Source organism: Camarhynchus parvulus, chromosome Z (genome assembly GCF_901933205.1).
Source record: "Camarhynchus parvulus chromosome Z, STF_HiC, whole genome shotgun sequence".
In the NCBI taxonomy this organism is placed as follows: Eukaryota; Metazoa; Chordata; class Aves; order Passeriformes; family Thraupidae; genus Camarhynchus; species Camarhynchus parvulus.
Genome location: NC_044601.1, coordinates 42,742,852 through 42,762,827, shown reverse-complemented (window position 1 = coordinate 42,762,827; position 19,976 = coordinate 42,742,852). Strand labels below are relative to the sequence as shown.

At 37.8% G+C, this 19,976-nt stretch overlaps 1 protein-coding gene across 7 annotated transcripts in view; it reads left to right on the top strand.

Annotated features, from left to right (window-relative positions):
- JAK2 (Janus kinase 2) overlaps positions 1-19,976 on the top strand; it is an 89,947-nt gene that overhangs the window by 17,296 nt on the left and 52,675 nt on the right. The window contains exon 1 of one of the 7 annotated variants that reach the window (XM_030968265.1): positions 12,713-12,784. The exons of 5 other annotated variants lie outside the window; for them this stretch is intronic. The gene's annotated coding sequence lies outside the window, so the exon portion shown is untranslated. One more of the 7 variants, XM_030968266.1, reaches the window with a different exon arrangement.

The following is a 19,976-nucleotide window of genomic DNA, read 5'->3' as shown; positions in this document are numbered from 1 at the left end:
ACTGTTCCTTCTTTCATATACAGATCTTGCAATTGTTTTGCTGACTTTTGCAAGTTAGAAGCTCTTCCAGCAAATTTAGTGATTGTATCAAATATGTGCAACTTTAACAGACAACAAATGTTTATGAATGGTAGCTTTATTCTTTGATATAGTCCTGAATTTTTGCAGTTGTTAAGTATTTTTACATTTGTAATTTGTTGTCTAGATAGTCTTTAAACTAGAATAATTGTAAATAAATACAGAAACTATAAAATTGTACTTCTGTTTTGGATTTCAACCAGGTTGTATGTAAGGTCTCCACCCACGATGATTAAGTCCTTTATATATTTGAATTATATACATAAAATTGAATGTGCCTGATGTTTATTGTATGTGTGTATGTACAAAGAACACATAATCTGCTCCATGTATATAGATAGTGCTTATAAGATGTGTTTTCTGCTCAAACACATTGAAAATTTATATTCAATTCAAATCTCACTACAGCAGGAGTTACTGTGATTACTACTCAGGGCATGCTCAATTATTTCCCAAGTGTAGCCTGCATTTTTCTTGAGTATCTAACTTAACACTGATATCATTAAAATGTGTGTCTTTTAAAAGAAAGTTCTACTTGTAAGGCTTCTATCTAATTTTGTCTGATTGTGATTCCAGTTCAAAGCTTCTTAATACTAGATCATTCCAACATTGGCATGCTGGAAGAAGATCAGTGAAGTACTGCCAAAGATAAATACAGCTGGAGTACATGATGTACTGTGTGCTGAGGGAATTGTGTATTTTCATTTGGAGAAGTCTAAGGAGACATTGGCTTGTTGTCTTCAGCTACCTGATGGGAGGATATAAAAAATATGGAGTTGGACTTTTTCTTGAAGGCACAGGGTGTTTGGATGAGAGAAAACAAACACAAGGAGCATGGGAAATTTTTGTTAGGTATTAAGGAAATATTTTTCAGCAGAAGGACAGTCTGAACACTGGAAAAAATTCAGAGAAGTTGTGAAATATCCACCTCTGAACGTGGTATAAATTTTACTATATAGGCTTTGAGCCTGGTATAATTTGACCCTACTTTGAGCAGGGATAACAAGCCAAATGGCCGCCATAAGTGCCTTCCAACTATATTAATCTATTATTATTAGTAGTGGTAGTAGTAGTAGTGTTATTATTTTTCACTTTCTCATGTAATAATTGTGACTTTCAGTTTTGTTGCTGTATGAAAATGGTGTATTGTTTCACACCAAAGAAAATATTTGCTTAAATCACATCTGTGTATGAATAATCATAACACTAGGGTAAATAGTATTGCTTGGTTTTGATTCCCTTTTGATTATTACTTTGAGATTCTAGTTAGTGTGTTTAACAACCTTTCTAAAGTGTGGGTTTCTTCTTGTTTCTGAAGGTGGAATGCAATGGGATATTAAGTCTAAATCCCTGTAAATGTCTGCTGAACCTGTATGGATATTTGTGGTTAAATTAAATGCTTACTAAGTAGAAAGTATGCTCATGTCTTTTTTTCTGTATGAAACCTTTTATTTTCAGATTTTCCTTGAGTGTCTTCCTAAGAAAATAGAAGTTTCCGGCTACAAACCAGCTTTTTTTAAACTCTGCTGGTTTTTCTGCAGATTTAGAGAAACTTCGGTTTCCTGTGGTGCATTTTCAAGTAGGATACATTTTCAAGTCAGCATATGGCATTTGGAGTGGAGCATGTTCCCATACATGTCTCTGCATCTGTGCTAGCAATCCTGTGTTTTTGGAGTGAAAAAAATGCAGAAAACTTCAGCAAATGCTGAAAACTTTTGAATAGTCCTAACTGAAACTGGTTTACTGAATGTTGTCCTAGTACAAAGACAACTGCTAAGCAAGTAGGGAGCAATTAGGAATACCAAGTGAAAGGGAGAATAAGACTTTCGCTTTCCAGAATTTCACAGATTTAAGCTAATGTGAAACCACTGTACTCAAAAACTAGACTGCACTAATTATACAATAAATACATAATGATACATAATTATACATAATAATACATAATCTTAGATTTTGGTGATGTTAGAATAGCAGTGTGGCTTGTTTTGTAGGCATTCATAGTTGGTTGAGTTGCTTGTTAAGCTCTGAACATAGCCCTCTTACAGGTAAATTTTCCAGCAAATGCCCTTGGTTCACTGAACTTTTATTTGTTTAGCATGTTTATAGAATAGGTATCTGTTTATGTACCGAAAAATAGCATGTAGAAGAGGTAATCGGAAAGCTGAGAATTCAAGTGAGATTTCTTTGGACTTCATAAATTACATGTTGATCCCTCATGTATTCAAAAGATTTTGTTTGAATTTGTGGTAATGTTAACACCTGCCTCCCCTGCCCCCACAGTTTTGCCAGCACCTCAAGTAGCAGTGTAAATTGTGTTGATGTTTCTTGAAGTGCCACTTTCATATAAGAACTTTTCCAGAACTTTTCATAACTGCATTCTTCTCATGTGTTGCCAGGAGGCCTACCACTTTTGTATGAGAATTGAACTAATGCGTTTGTGTGGGTTCAGTTCTCTTGTGGTCTGTCAGTTTGCGTGTGTACCAATCTGCATTCCTTGTATCTTATGTTGTTAATTAAATGCTGCCCCTACCGCTGTTCCAGAAAGTCTGTGTTGTCTGTGCCCCATTTGGGAGGCAAGCTTTCCAGTTCATGCAGCTCTCTCTGGTGGTCAGCCTGTATAATCAGTTATGCCTCAATAAAAGCACTGCCAGGATTTTTCCTTTAGTGTATGCCTGTCTTTTCCTGCTTAAGGGTCAGGAGGCTTCGTTGGAGAAGGTCAGTTGCCTTCCTCCTCAAGTCCCTTAAAGATCTCTAGATAATTAACTTAGGTAGTTCTGCCTCACCCCATGATGTATTCCAGTGTGAGTCATTGTCCTTGACAAATGGATCTGCCTAATTTTGCTGCCATAATCTGTGACTTACCTGGGAGCTAAACGACCTGCATTCTTTCTTTTCCTTTCTTGCCCTGTTTACCCAGTTATTTTAGTATAAAATTGTTGTTTTATTATGACTTGTCTGTCCTAGGTCATGCAATGACTGCTCATGTGTGTATTTTTTCTTGTCTGAAAATACCTATCAGATGCGCTGCTCTGAGTTTGCTTTTTTACCTTGCAAGCTGACTTCCTGAGTGACTGATCATGATTATCTATCTTTTAAATACTCTGATTCCCTTCCCCTTTTGGGTCACAGAAGAAGAGTGTTAGTCAGTAGGATGGGAGAAAGAAGTAAACTGTAGAAAGTGACAAGAAAAGATGGAGAAAGGAAACAGAAGAAATTACATAGAAATGAGGATTGGGTGTTCTTGAGGTTAATCATTTGAGGAGAAAAAAGTCAGACTTTTAAACTTAATTCTAGGACCTTAATATCTTCTGGTCTGATGATTTTCACGTGTGAAAGGACAAAGCACTTGTATAATTTTTCATAGAGTCATAGAATTGCTAAGACTGGAAAAGATCTCTGAGATTGAGTCCAACCATTAACCTAGGACACTATGTTCACCACGAAATTATATCCCTGTGTGCCACATCCATATGCCTTTTGAACACTTTCAGGGATGGTGATTCCACCACCACCATGGGCAGCCTGTTACAATGCCCGACTGCCCTTTCAGTGAAGAAATTTTTCCCAATATCCAATCTAAATATCCCCATGTGCAGCTTAAAGCCATTTCTTCTTGTTCTGCCACTTATTACCTGGAAGAAGATACTAAACCCCAGCTCACTATGACCTTCTTTCAGGTAGTTGTAGAGAGGAAGGTGGTTGTTTTCAGGTAAATATCACAAAGCTGTTTTTTTTAAACTTCATCTTGGTTTAAAATATTTGTGAATCTTGGATCACTATGAAACTACCCTGGGAAAGTACTGCTGTGGGCTTGTTCTGCTCCTAGGCTCTTTTCTGGGTACTTTGCTTTTTACTGACCACTAGAACTAGATGTGCCTTTGGTCTCACCCTGAATGCCTGTTCTGAAACAAGTGAACCAACAAATGGCCTGGAGAACATGTACTGAGAGGGGTTTAACTCTCAAAATCAAGTTACCTGTTGTAGTTTAGGTAGAGAAAAAATATAAGTAACAGAATTGTTTCGTGGGCAGTTGAAAATGAGTCTAAAAATTAGTCATACAAAGCACTAAAAAATTACAGTAGCTGAGAAAATACATAGTCTCAAAGAGTGTTTAAACTTATAAGGTCCACAGTGGGTTGTCTGGCCCAACCTCTCTGCTCAAGCAGGGCCATTGTGGAGCACATGGCATAGGATTGTGTCCAGACAGTTCCTGGATATCTCCACTAAGGAAGACCCCACAGCCTTTCTGGACATTCTGTTCCCGTGCACAGTCACCTGCACAGTAAAGAAATTCATCCTTGTATCCAGGTAGAACTTCTGTTGCTGTTACTGTTCATTTTGTTGTCTCATTGCTGTTTCCAGTAACTTGTTCTTATCTCAGCCTGTGGTTGTCACCTTTTGTGTCTCCAGTTCTGAAGTCTATCCTGCCAGAGTGGGAAGGGAAGATCAATCAAGTGGTGTTGGTTTGGGAGAGTACTGGTGAGGACACTGAACTGAGGAGTGCCATTCCTTAACCACAACAGATGTTTAGAAAAGAAAAAAATTACTAAGTGCATCTAGTTAGCTTTGTGTGCATTAAGTCAAAGCTACTCCAAAGTGGCTTTTTTTGGCTTTTTTTAATAAATAAGTAAAACCTTAATTGCTGTTGCTAAATTCTCTAGAGATATTTCAAAACTGGGGTTGGATTTACAGGTGTCACAATTTGTTAGTTAGCAGTTTGAGGAAAAGAAGGAAGGAATGCTTCATATAGCTGAAAGAAACAGAAGGAGTAGACTAAGTAAGAAATTTTTCATAACTAGTGAGTGTGAAGAATTAAGCTTATTTTTCACTGCTCTGTAGTTACAGCTGGATATAGGTGTTCCAGGAACACTTTCTGCTACACTTTCATTGTAGAAGTAACAGTAGGAGACATGGAAGACCAGGGAATGGTGAAGAAAGCACGTAGTTAGGAATTCAGGTTTTGAATCAAGAAAGTTCCCTGTTCTGAGTGTTCAACAAATAAGGAGGAAAGGAATGCAGTTAGGCAAAAGCTGTAGTGCAAAATGCATGCAACAAGATTCCTTTTTGTTGTGTCTGTCCAAAAGGTATGGACATATTTATTAGCTTTGTCACCAAGTTGAAATTTTCACATACTTGAAAATTATATGACCATAAGCACTAATTAATGTTTCTCATACTGTCTATGCTAGTAAAGAATATCAGTCTGTAGAAGTTTTGTTGAAAGCTGTTGTATTGTGGTATGTCTTCAGTGGACACTGGGCTTCAAGCAACCACTGCAAGCAAAATCCAAGGATGTATCAAGTAGTAGTAAGAAGGAACTTGGTAGGCTTCATTCTGTCAGTTTCTTTTCTTGTTCAGTAGACAGTTGAATCTGGGCAGTAGTCGATAAGAAATTTAGGTCACATGCGGTACTAAAGGGAAATTAAATTTTTCAAACTCATCACATTGGTAGTCTAGGGAGATTTAATAATCACAAAACCATTTGTGCTAAACTGTTTCTTGCTGTGATACTGATCACAAAGCAAATACTTCACCAATTGTAGAACTGCATACTATTAACAAGGAAAACTTCTGCAATATAGGCAAGTACTTGAAGTAGAAAAGCAGTTATCTTTAATTTGAATTATTTTGAAAAACTGAAAGGAAGAGAACTATCTTAAGGGCAGACCTGTCTCTAATTTCCCCTAAATTCATCATATATCTTATGATAATTGTATGTGAAAGAGCTGAGGGAGGGAGATGTACTACAGATGTGTTTAATTTTGATGGCTGAATAGATAAAACATGCACTAACATCCCACATGTACATTGTGGGAGAGTTTGTTGTGTGTTTGATGTAATACAGCCCTTTTCAAACTTAAATGAACAGGACGACTGAGAAATCACGCTGTAGAAAGACCAATATTAACTTAGCATTGACAGGTGAGAATCAGTTAATTGTGTTGCTCTTGCTTTTAGTGCTTCTGAACATCTAGGTTTGTTTCTCTGCAGTCTGTGCTTTGACCTTTTCAACTTCTCTATGGCTGCACAGCTTCAGACTCATTTTACAAAAGCAAGGTATGTGGGGTGAAAGCTGTGACAAGACACAAGGAAATGACAAACTGCTTCAGAAGCTGTCGGAGCTGTCCTTTAAGGCCAGCAGCGCTTCTTTAGGGCATTGAAACTCATAGTAGTGATTTTTTTTTTTTTTTTTACTGGAGAAGCAATTGGCTGGCATGGATGTGTTTCATAAACCAGTGTTATAAAAGCTGGCACAAATTGCTGAAGCTTCTTCACCCCCCTGTTAGGCTGGGTGTTTTAAAAGCTCTGTAGAAAAATTATGTACTTTCCTTCCAGGAGGAAGCAAAACTGGTTTATCTGAGCAAGATGTTTGCACAGACTGCCCAAGAAAAATCTGAACGGGTATGAAATCCATACCTGTGAGTTTGTGGACTATGCAGAACTATTCCTTCAATTCAATTTTGTATGTACTTGCAAGAAAGCCAGATGTTTATAGTTATTTATGTCATTCATTGTATGTTCCTGGTGGTAAGGAAATAACGTAGCTACTTTGTTCTTTCTCCGTTCTTTTTGAGAGTGGCAGATCAGAGGGTACGCTGTTGGAACCACAGGATTAGAGTTGCTTTGTTCTTCTGGAGGGTTGTGTTGTTACAAGTATTTACTGTTCTGGTTTCTTTCAGTAAGGCTAGTTGGCTCTGCAACAGGTAACATTTGCCAGAGTTGAGACTAAACAGTAGTTGAAACTGACTTATTCTGTCATTAGGAGCATGCAAAGCGTGCTATAGAGACATAGAATCATAAAGGTTGGAAAATACCTCCAAGATAAGTCCAGCATTTGACTGAACACCACCGTGCCCACTAAAACCATAGCATAAAGTGCTGTGCCTACTCCTTTGAACTCCTCCAGGGATGGTGAATCTGCCATTTCCTGCGCAGCCTATTCCAGTGCTTAACCACTTTTTCAGTGAAGAATATTTTTCATTATATCCAGCCTGACCCTTTCTTTCCACAACTTGAGTCACTTCCCCTTTTCCTGTCACTTGTTACTTGGGAGAAGGGACACTGCCTTGCAACAACCTCCTTTCTCCTAGCAGCTACAGAGACTGATATGGTCACCCCTGAGCCTCCTTTTCCCTAGGCTGAAGAATCTCAGCTCCCTCAGCTGCTCCCCACAAGAATTTATGCTCCAGACCCTTCACCGGTTCCTTTGCCCTTCACTGTACATGCTCCAGCACCTCAATGTCCTTGTCATGATGGGGCCAGTACTGACCACAGGATTGAAGGTGTGGCTTCACCAGTGCCAAGTACAGGGGACAATCAGCACTCTCCTCTAGCTGGTCCGTGGCCTCTTGTGCCATGGTGGCTGGAGTTCATTCAGAAAAAGTAGTCACTTCTACTGGTGTTTTTCTCCTCCCACAATGGAAGATTAAAATAGTGATTTGAACATTTGTTTTAACTTGGTCTTACTCAAGGGCTCTATTGAAAGACTCCTTACATCTTCTCCTTTTTATTTTCTTCCCCAGATTAGCTCCTGTAGTTTTTGGTTTTTTGGGTTCTTTTCCCCCATTAAGGTATTTACTCCTGCTTCCTTTAATTTTATGTCAGTTTAAAATATGATTTTTGTAGGTTTCATTTGTTCGACCTTAATTAAAAAAAACACCCTGAAGATGTCAGCAATAGGAGCGTGGCAATAGGTTTTAATGCTTGAAGGCTGCAGTTGAAGTGCTCAAAGGCATGGGCTGCCTCTTGACGTTTCCCTCCCATGTTTAAGGAGGGAATAATCTTCAGCTTAAAGTTCCTAATCACCAGCCCCTGACGCTCACCAATGTGATCTCCTTCTCCATCAACTTTTTCCAGCCCATTGAGAGAATAAGTAAGTGCTGCTTGGAGAATGACTGAAGAAACATTTGCTAAGGCTTAAAATAATCAATCCTCCTTCCCTGTAGATGGGGAGGGGGAGAATAGGGGCAAGGAGGGGAACAGAATGCACTGAACCACCTGTGGTATATTTTTAAATTCAGCTATTCATGCTTCTTATTTCTCCTCATGTGTAGCTGTTATTTGGACACCATGTGAATGAGAAGTCAACGAATTTCTTAACCTTAGTATGGGAAGTGTTCTTTACCGTATGCTCTGCAGTATCTGATTTGTTAGACTGGCAATGCAGGGCATACTCAATAGAACCAACAAAAACAGGAAAAAGAGTGTCCTTGGTGGGGAGTGACATAGCACTGGTTTAGTTGGATGAGTCTGGGACCTGATGAGGAGGGACCATATTTGCCAGAGGTAGAAGGGGAATAGAAGAGTCCTAAGCACTCTTTTGTACCAGACAATGATGTAGAGGTGTAGAAGATTAAGTGGGAGAAATATCTATGCTTTTCTTGGTTTTCTTGATTTTTAACCTGTGACTCAGTGCACTGTTTTCATCTTCCACCTGAACTGAGACACATGCTTTTACTTATTCCTCTGGTCATGGAGTATCCCCCTCCGCTGGTACCTGTCACTGCCTCCCAGCAAATAATCCATGAGAAGATACTTTCTTCTCAGAAATACTTGGAACTTCTTCCCAAGTTTTCATTTGTGTTCAGTTATGTTTCCAAAGTTTAAAACATAATGCTCTGGAAGAACTTAATTTTTGCAGGATGCCTCTTTTTGGATTTTTCTAGGAATCAAATGGCATCCAGATGTTCAGTCATGTTCAGTAGTTACTGTTTTCCTATGCCTACCAAGATGAAGCAGGCTCCAACCTTCTAGTTTTTCTCATCTGCTTAAGCACAAGCATTGATTTCACCACGTGTGTATTAAGGTTATGCCTGCCTTTGAATCATGAACTTTTAATTAGTTTTAAACAAGTTAAATTAATTTTTAATTAATTTTAAAGGGAGTGGAGTAAGTGCTAAATCATTGAGGTTATTTCAGCTAAAATTTGAACCTGGTTTTGTACCCAGTTGTGGGTGAGAGAGGAGAGGAGAATTTCTCTTTATCGGAAATGCTTAGTTGGGAGGGGGAGTGGGGATGGGGAAAGAGGAAAAGCAGCTGCTTTCCTCTTTGGGCTCAGACTTGTCATGCTAATCTGTGCTTTTGACCTAGTAATGCATTCTAAACTTGTAGACTATTCAAGCAACATCCAGGTTTTAGAGTAAGGGGTATTCAGATTTTTTGGGAAGATCTGATGTTCTGATGTGTCATTTTCTAATACAGGTCATATTGTCCTTTCTCTCTCAATTCACTCTCATTTTTTCCCTCAAAGATTTGCTTGTTTTACCTGTTGCTCACTCTTTTTCTTCTTTCTGGTGGAGATTGTGTACAACACATAAAATGCCATAAAATCTTCAGTGTGACTCAGCTGCTGTGCTTACACTGCCTAACAGGACACAGTCTGAGAGGGAGATAATTTGGTTTTAGGAAGTTTCCATATCAGATGAGATAGGATCCTTCATCAGAGAAGGCATCCTTCCATTACCCTGTCTTGCTGTCCACAGAAGCCTCTGCTAAAAAGAAGCTCAAGAACCACTTCTTATGTTATTTTGATTTCAGATTCTAGGTTTCTAAAATCCTTTGTCAAGTACAAGAGTTATTTAACTGCCATAACCTCTGCTCCACCTCTTTATCTTGGGTCTGGCTAGGATGGAGTTCATTTTCCCACAGGTGCCCTCACACTGCTGTGCTTTGCATTGGTACCTACAAATGTGTTGGTGACGCACCAGAGTTCTGGCTGCTGCAGAGCAGCTCTGCACAGCACCAGCACTGTCTCTCCATCATTCCACCTTCCAACCAGCAGCCTGGGGCTGGGCAAAGTCTTGGCAGAGGACATAACTAGGACAGCTGACCCAAACTGACCAAAGGGATATTCCATACCATATGGCACCAGCTCAGATGGAAAAGCTAAGTAAAGGAGGAGGAAGGGAGAGCACTGGTTATTTACAGTGTTTGCCTTCCAGAGCAGCAGTGACATGTGCTGCAGCCCTGCTTCATGGGAAGTGGCTGCACATTGCCTGCTGATGGGAAGTGGAAAATAGGGTTTTTTTGTCTTTGCTTATGTGTGCACGAACTTTCGCTTTTGCTTTACTAAACTGCCTTATTTCAACCTATGAGTTGTTTTCCATCTTTTTTCTCTCCTGTCCAGCTTAAAAGTGGGGTGGTAGAGTGGCTTAGTGGGCACCTGGCCTCCAGCCAAGGTCAACCCACCAGACCCTTCTTGTGATTCTGACTGCCTGTCTGAAGTGACAGGAAAAATCCATCCCAGCCTACAGCTATCCTGAGATGTGGTCGTGGTGGCATATGCTGCTTCTGCATGTAGTTAGGTCAAGTGTTCAATGGTGATCTTTTGTCTGTGAACAGTTTTCAGGGAGGTGGAAAGGGGATGCATCTGGTGAATGAAAACTTTTCTTAGTGCAGATGGAAGAATAACAAGAGCATGTTTTTGTGAGTTTGTTTTATCTATTGCTTGAAATAATGTAGAGGGCATTGCGTCCTGCATAGTAATGACATTTAGAGTGGAGCAGGACCACAGTCACTAAGCATTTTGTTTCTGTTGTAGGCATGAGGAATATCTTGCTCACCTATGAGGTACTGAACAATACACATACAGCTTTTGATAGAGTTGTTCACAGTAGTGTCATGTTTGTTACCTACTTATATATCTTTTCTGAACTCTAAAGAGTAATTGAAAACGGAGTTAATAAACACTGTGCAGAATCACTGTGTTTAGTTACTTTGAGTGGTGTTACATATGTTGATATATTGCATCTATGTCTTTCCCTCAGTGCTTTTCTTTTCCTTGGTTTCTTCCTTATTCATGCCCTTTGTGTTGAACTCTGTGTTCAGAAGAGTTTTGCTCTTTCCTCTCCCTGAGGTTTCCTCTGTGTACTAAAACTGAAAGATCAAACATGAGGAACAGTGTGGGAAAAGTTACAATAAGAGTTGAAATTTAAAATGGATTTTTTTTCAGTATTCAAGCAATTTGGAGATTTTTCAACTATTTACCTTATATGAAAAGAATGATGAGATAAAGCTTCCTTTGCAATGAAATTTTTTCTCTTAAATATTTCATGAATCAAAGAATTTTGTTTATATCTGGTTTACCAGTGGTTCACAGTGTGAGCCTAGGGAAATTATTTTGACCTTTGTATTAGATTCAGAAAGTAAGAGAAGTGACAGTGTTTTATGTAAAGCATCCTAGTATTGAACTGCAGTGGAAACTGAAAATATTAGGATTATTATGTGTTGATACAGATTTGTTCAAATATATAGAGATTATCTAGAATAGGGGAAGGGTTCTGGTGACACTGATGCTACCTTTGTCACTGACAGAAGCATGTTCTCTTTTGTAGCAAAGCCACATTATGGGGGTTTGTTTTTAACCAAATTTGATACTAAAGAGTGCTATCAGTGATCTAAAAAATTAGGGCCTCGGTCTGACTTCTTCTGTCATTTGGCTGGGGTTTTTTTGGTATTTTCTTTTCGTCTGTGTGCCAGTCAAAGGAATTTAGTGCCCTGTATCTGTATTTACTTTAATGACTTGAAACTTAATTCACTTATTATTTGGTGGATTGGCAGACAAATATTGTTATGTGTAGTTTGGGCCTAGATATGGGTGGACCATTTATTGCATTTACTAGTAATCAAAGTCCTCATTAAGTCCCAATTAAGGAAAAGAAAGTATTTAAAAGCCTGGTTACTGAGATGTGACAAACTCTAAAGGGCCATAGAGAGGAGAGAGATGTCCATTTATAGGTGCTGGAATGCCTGGTCAGAAGTGGTCTACTCAGACATTATTAATTCCTGCCTAGGATTTTTAATTGGCTTTTGTTTGCTAATTGGAATTTATATTTAGCAAATCTAAGAGCTCCTAGTATTTATAGTGATTTGTACTTTGTTTAGGAATATCTTTGGGAGCTCAAAGCATGCATAAAGAGAGGAGAGACCATGCTCAAAGCATGCATAAAGAGAGGAGAGGTTGGTTTTAATCTTTGAGTTCATTTCAGTGGGCTTCAAGCAATTTGTCTTGTATGTATGTACAAAACTTTACCTCTTAGAGCAACTAGTTCAGATGGAGACACTTCTTACTCAGTATTTGAGTAAGAATTTATTATAATTAGCAAATTATGAAGAAACTTGGCTGTAATAAACTGTGTTGCACTTGTATTCTAGACTTAGCTCCAGCTTATCTACTTATTGCATTCAATGAAATAAAGGGTCAAAGAGTCTGCAGTATTGTTTACAGGCATTTTTGGGGGGCCTAGCTGGATTTTTCATTGTATCATGGTCACAGCTTGCTTTTGTCAACTTTGCATTAGTTGTTCTGCTTTACTTTGGGAAGTGGTTCTTGGGGTCCACACTTCTGTGCGACAGCTGATTCCAAAACCTGGGGAGAGAAATGAAATTTTTGTTTCATCACAGCTGAGGTGAAGCTGCAAATAACTATACCAAATATTCTGAAAAGTTCTGTAAAAAACTTAAGTGGCTTGTAAGTCTGAGATGATCTAGGAAAGAGTTGTTCTTCTGTAGTTTAGAGAATGGAAATCTTAGATTTTGAACAGATCACCTTAGGTGGATTTAAATTTCCTATCCACGAGTGGGTTGGAAAAAATGCTTTTAGACAAGATTAGAACAGTCTGATTGCTGAGTTGGAGTGGGGACTTGCAGGGAGAGCTGAGGTGCCCTGGTTCATGTTACTGAGTGCATACATCTGCAGAACATCTGGGTGAGTTCCCACAATGCTAAGGACATTGAAAGGTGGGTGAAAGCCCTCAGGGCTCAGAGGCAAAACTTGTGTTGGAGTTTGACTTAGGTACGAGAGATCTGGGTGTTTTCAGGATTTTTTTTCTAGTTTTCTGTCATCAGAAAGAATTTTAGTGGGAGTTAAATAATTGTTTAGTGGGAATTTTGCAATGTAACATTTTTTCAACAACTTACCATTTATTAAATACTGTTGTGCTATGAATGCTTAATCTTTATTTTATAATGCCTTGTCATAAAGGAACTGATAATAGCACAATCTGTAACAACATATTTTAAAATCCAGAAAAGAACACTGTATCTTCCTGTCTAATCTTCTATATATCATAAAACAGTCAGTTACACTTGGGCTTTCTTCCTCACTTCATCAAGTTCAGTAACATAGGATTATCTAAAACCTATTTTGCAACAGTGCATCTACTTTCATGTCTTAAAATCAGGAAATACAGAATCTACGTCTTTCTTAACTGTTTTTTTTTCCAGTAGTTTGACACTCTTGTTTCTGAAAGGAAAAAAAAATGTTTTTAATAGGTATTTATTCTAAAGCTATTGTATATCTCATTTAAACAGTTCCTTGTTTTTCCACTATGTTTTTTATTTCTTGAGACTGTCAGGTAGTCTGCTAGGTCTTTTTAGTCTGTTGGGGCATAATTTTCATGTTCTTTTCTTCTGCAATTTTCTTATGGTATTTCAGGATATCATTTCAAAAATCATGAAGAAAGGTTTGTGTCATTCTTGTTTCAGAGCTTGGGGAAACAGTGAATGTGAATATAGGAAGTTCTAAGTTTATCTTATTTTGGAATATTTTCTTTCCCTTTGAAAGAGAAGTGCACAATTGAATGCTTAATCATACTCAAAACAGAATTCTGTAAATACTGGATACACATGATGATAATTTGACTTTTCTGCAGTGTTTGGGGAAGCACCAGTCTGTTCTTTTTTTAAAATGTTCAAGAGAACACAGACTATTTGAAATGCTACATTGTGAAAATATCTTGTCTTAACTTAATGTTTCTTTCTCCTTGTCACTCTATTAGAAGACTTCTGCAGAATCTCTGCTAGTGGTATATTTTATGAAAAACCTTTGTTTACTTTCAGACCCCTGGGTTTTCTGGCCAGCATTTTTTTCTGACAATCTGCATTTATGGAGATAACATGATCTTGGCAAAGCAAGTAGTGCAGTATCTTTGCAAAAGCTGTCTGGTATTTCAGATAGGGAACAAGTGGAGAACTCGCAGGCCATTGGTGTTTAAGGAAACACTAAATAAACTATCAAGCAAGTACATTTTCCTGAATTGTAAAGATAAAGCATCAACATTGCTGTCATAAATTATTCAGCAATACGAAGCATTAACATAGGATTTAAAAAAAAGAATGTATTCTTTTGCAAAAATACTTCAGCTTTTCTCTAGAGTAACAAGAAGCTGCAATATTTATATGTTATAATATCTTTCTATATAATTGCAATGTTAATATATTGATGTAAATATTTATATATTGATACCGCAATTGAACTCTGAATCATTATTTGATAGGCTTGTAAATGCATTTACATAGTCTTGACTTTACTATCTAATCAAAGTTCTACAAAAATAATTTTATTTGAAATATTTCTGTGGCAGTTGCTTGAATATCTCAGATTGTTGCTTGTATCTCCCAGATGGTCTTTGTTATGTTTTGTTGTCTCATTTTATGTGATCAGGCCCTGACTCTACTTTCATAACAGTACCTAGTCAAAGCCTCGTTGAAACTGTATGGGATCTGTGTTGGAGAGCAGGGAGGGGTGTTCTGGGTTTTTGTTGGTTTTTCCTTTGGCTGGATTTTTGGGGGGATTTTTCGTTTGTTTGTTTGCTTGGTTTTCTGGAATGGGGGAGGGTGTTTTTTAAGGCAGGGTTGTAAATAATATTAGTGTCCTGGGTTCCTGTAACTGATGTGTTGCTGTAAAGAGCCAGCTTGGTTTCCTTTACAAGACTTTAGGCACTTTTCCAAAGACGAGGAGGAAGGAGGGCAATGACACCAAAATCCCCTAGAAACTCCCGCACCTTGAGGAGGGAATTTGTACAATGAAATTTGCATTAGATTTGACCTTTTGAAGTACAGTTTTTTAACTGAAGCTGAAAAAGCAGGGTAGGCTGAAGAAAGTATTTCTGGAGAGTCCAGAGGAGACACTGACATCTATTGCTCTTGGCTGTTCAGAAGAGTTTGCTGATTCACTCTGACTTAACTGTTATCCTGTTTACATGCTGACAGTTATTTCTGCAAAGAGCTAATTTGTTAAAACACGTGCTTCCAGATTCTGTTCAGATAGTGTAGCTGGCATAGGAGTAGTTCCTTCATCCAGATGTTTTCACATTTTTGATGTCTCTGTCTCAGATTTACTAGATTTGTTTTCTCCCATATTTTTCCCAGAAAAAATGTTACAGGAATCGAGGTAATGCATGTTTTATCACTCAGCCTGTTATTGCAATTTTCTTGTCCAAGACCACTTTACCCTTTGCTTTGGTCAGATGATGAAAACTGGGAGGGGAAAGAAGCCGAATAATCTGTGAAATTGGGAGCAGCAGGAATGACATCTTACAAACATGACATTGTGTTCTGTTAAGCATAGTGGATCTTCTTGTGGTTTTTCTTTTTGTAGGCAGAAGAGCTGGTTGGCGTTATGATTATTGTATTCTCCATGGTTCTTTACTGTGCATGACAGACTGTAAAAGTGTACCTTTAATCTCTAAGGATAGAAGTTTGGCAAAAAGTAGTAGTTTCAGTTGGGATATTCTGGAGTTGAAGCTGGAGACACCATTTCACCTAGAATGATAGAATGAAGAGACCTGGTGATATTGTTCCATGGAATTATTTCTCACTTAAGTGACTGCAAATTTCATTAAACAGTCTTTGAGGTTTGAGTAACAGATTTTTTTCTTAAGATGTTCTAATTCATGGCCAGGAATCAAGATCATTAATTTCCCTCTTTTTTTTCTTTTGTCTCTTTTTTCTTTTATGTTACTAAATGCAATCTGTGTTGAAAGAGAAAAGCCACAAAATAAACCATGAAGGGGAAAGCATGTTTTTAAACATTGTTTTGACATTTGCCTTTAGAATGGCTCTTCCTCTTTCTCTTTACCTCCTACTTGCCTAGAGGATACTTAGTGATGTCACTGCCCTTTCTCCCTACTACATAATCTTCTGCTCCTGGTTCTCCAGAAAATTCTAGCTTTTCAGCCTTCTTGGGCTCTGCCTGTAGTGTAAACACATACGACAGTTACTGTGGAGGCTGTAGTTTTACTAAGCTCTGAGGAGGGAAGTTGCCAGACTGGGGAAGTGAGATAAGAGTGCAAGAAAACGGAGATGACAGAATTCATAAGGAAGTCCAAAAGAGTTTAACTTTTTAAAATCCAGGTCTTGGAAAAAGCTTCCTGAACAAATGCAAGCAGGGCAATTTATACTAATAGCCAATGGCAACTGGAAAGAGTTATGACTGGTTTTCCTCACAGAAATGTGTGTTGTGAGAAACTCATTTTCTTCTGTGAGGAAGAGAACTTTTAAATTTCTACCAGTAAATAACTCTGCTTGGCTAAACTGTTGTGTTGATACTTGCTTAGAGGATAATATTTTTTATAGACTCAGAGCTCCAGAGTCCATCTGTAGTGGGAGAGGATAAAGAACTTTGTCAAAAGTCTGTCTTTCAGAAGTACCAGACCACAGTGAGTGGTGTTAGGTCTTGGCTGTTCTCTGTTCTATCTATTCCACAGTTAAGCTGCTAAAACCAGAATGTACCTGGGAAATCCCTGCCTGCCACAGAAGGCTGGGAGAAGAGCAAGTGGTTTGAAACCTTTTCCACTGTGATACAGCTGGTGCTTGCCGTGCCACTCTTCAGAACTCGCTGACTGCAGTGTGAAACGTGTGTGACTTGTGATAGCTTAGCGCCAGCCTGTGTGGCTCTTGACAGCATCTGTAAGCCAACATCTGCTTTGCAACTGTTGATGCTATTCTTTGGCCCTGCAGTACTGTAGAGACAAGTGCTGGTTCATGTTTTCACAAATGACTCTTCAATTATGACAGCAGGAATTGCATCTGGGAAAGAATAGCTAGCTTTTCAAAAGTGTCTTCCAGCATCACCTCCTGACTGTCTCAGTCTTGCAACATTTAAGAAAATTAAGTAATTTCACAGACTGCTTTGGTGTTGTAATTTTTGCTTTTGTTTGCACTTTCAGTATTTTTTAACTGTGAGTGAGGCTGTAACTGTCTTATATATTCTCTAGAGGTTGTTGAAGGGTTTTTCCCCAAGACAGTATTTTTAACAAAAATGACTTTTAATAGAAAAATACTTTTTTTCTTCTTCTTCGGTGGTTTGCTGGAATACTTTTTAACATTGATATTTTTTCATGGAATCTTTTTTTATAATTTCTTAACTTCTTCATAATGCATTGGTAGTTTTTCCTGTGTAGAAACTGGTGCTTTGATTGCTCACTGTAACCAAAATCTAACTAGGCAGAATGAGACCAGTAGCAAGCAATCCTGCTTTTTACTTTGAATTAATTTCCTCCATGTACACAGGGACATTGGGAATTCCTATTTAATGTGTTTCTGAAAGAAATCAAAGAACCAAATCAGGAAGACCTGTGCTCCAGTAAGTAACTTGGAACAATCTTTTGTTCCATGATCTGAGCTATTAAACAGTACTCAATTTTCAGTACAGTTAACAAAAAAAATCTAGTATGATGTAGCATACTTGTGAAAATATCACTTAGTTCTAATTTTGGTGTTGTCATTTTTTATTGCATCACTTTAAAAGAATTTGGGAGATATGTAAGCGAATAAAGGTAAATTGGTGATATTTTGCACATGCTTCATGCAAAAGGCCTTCCTGACCCATTATTGTTACTTTTCCTATGTCTTCTGTGTCTATAAAGATGTGCAGATAATGGTGGCTCTGAATGGACTAAGGACCCTCAGATGCCATTGTCTTGGGACATAATCTGTGCCAAATGATTGGGCAACTGTTTGAATTGCTTGGAAATTTTCTGATGAAATAGACTTTTGCTGAAATTTATCACCATAGTGAAACTGAAATGTTTTGCAGATATGGACCGACTTTTCCCAAAGTTTTAATGGAACCTAAACAGAGCTGTTGCTTCTGGGCAAGTCTTTGATTTGATTACTTCTCTGGTGACTCACCTCCTTGGCATGTTACTGTGGTGTTAAGGCTTCTACCTGACCACAGTGCTCATTCATTTTTTGATAGCAGCCCCGGGTAGTTTTCTTCCTGCAATAAGTACAGTGATTACTTCATTCTGTTGTGAAGAACTTAAAAATCACAATTTTTAAATTTCTAATCAGAATGAAAAGGGGATAATCCTCGTATTAAGAGCTACCCTCTTAGTCTCTGTGTGTCATGCGAGCAGATCAGGCCAGGACCATTATTCTTTTCTTACACACAAGTTTATGGACTGAATTGTGGATACTGGGAGTGGTTTTCCAAGTGAAAACTGTAAGCAAATGTTATCTTTGCTTCTCTACCTTTTTTTTTGGCATGTTTTGTCATTGATATGTTAATCTGTCACCTTCTGTATGTATTTGCTTGCTACCACATGCATTCAAATTTTGGTGTATGAAAAATTCTTGTGTGCTATTAGTATAGGAAAACTCCTTTGGAGATACTTAATTTTTGGCTTGTTACTTGTAGGAGCAGTTGTTTTCTTGTGTGGCTTTACCTCATGGCAAGAGAACAATAGGCAGAGTATATCAGAAAAATGACCATGAAAACTGAAAATGCACTCCTTGTTAACTAAACATCTTTGAATATGCTTTAGGAGAATATTTTATATTTTTGTGAAAGCTGGTTTTAGGATCAGAATAAATATTACCTGAGAAAAGACAACAGAGTTTTAATGCAGAAGATGGTGCATTCAAAATGCAGGTTAATTTTATTTATGAAGTTGCCACCTGTTATCCAAATAATGGAGAAAAGTTCTCAGATTTTCCAGATTGCTTAGTATTTTTAAAAGTATTGTTGAATATTTTGGCAACGTTAGTCCGGAGAATATTTTCTGATGAATATGTATTGGAAATATATGAATCTGTTGCTGTGATTTTTTTGGTGAAATTCTCACTGATGTGGCATGCTTGGATTGAACAAGGACTTTGTAACCTCTTGCTGGTCCATTAAAAACCACTGTCATTCTGTAACAGGAGATGCTTTAAAAATACAATACTTTATTGCCTGTCATTATAGTGTGTGCATTTGCTTCCTTGAATTTAGTATACTTTTGTTTTTAAAGCAACCCACTGAAACAAGCTAGCACACGCAAAGAAAATCAGACCAGATTTGCATGGATACCTCATGTCATATATGCAGAATATGAAAACTATTGCTATTGTCATAAGATTTTAAACTTTCAATAGCATAACAAGTCATGCTGGGCACTTGTTATGGGCAAGCTTAATTGTGCTCCATTTGTCTGTGTATTCAAACTGAACTGCAAAGACTGTAATTAAATATTAATACATATTAAGTGTAAATCAAACAAACTAGCCAAAATTATGGCAAGTGGGAAGCTCACTGACTTTTTTTCTCAGTCTAAGTTTGGATTTAGAGGTAAAAACTTGATTTTGGTCATCTTGGAACAAGATGCATAATAACCTTGTGGTGTTCTATTGCTGCTGGCTCATGTAAGATTTGTTAGCACTTTTTATGATACTTTGCTGCAATCTTAATCTCCTGTCACAGGTAGAGTGAGACCTTCATACAAAGATTATTAGAAAAGTTCCCATTGAGTCATGAGATGCAGAAGGGACGCGCTTGCCTTTTAAACTGCTTCTCAAAGAGGAGCCTGGTGTGGCTAGATCCAATCTTAGTGCCAAACTAATAGTTTTACATCTAAGAAATTACAGGGTTGTGATTGAACCTTTGTACAGCTTTGTCCCACAGGATTAAGGGAGGCAAACCAGATCTAGTAATATAAAAATGAATTATTTACTATAATAAATGATTAGACACTAAGATCTTAATCACAATTATTTGCTATGCATTATAGAAGCTAAAATTAGGATACTTGAGTGTGTGCTATGTCAAAACAATTATATTGAAGCAATTCCATTAAAGCTAGCAAATAAACCCCCTAAAAACTATTAAGTAGAGATTGGTATTACTTACTGTATCG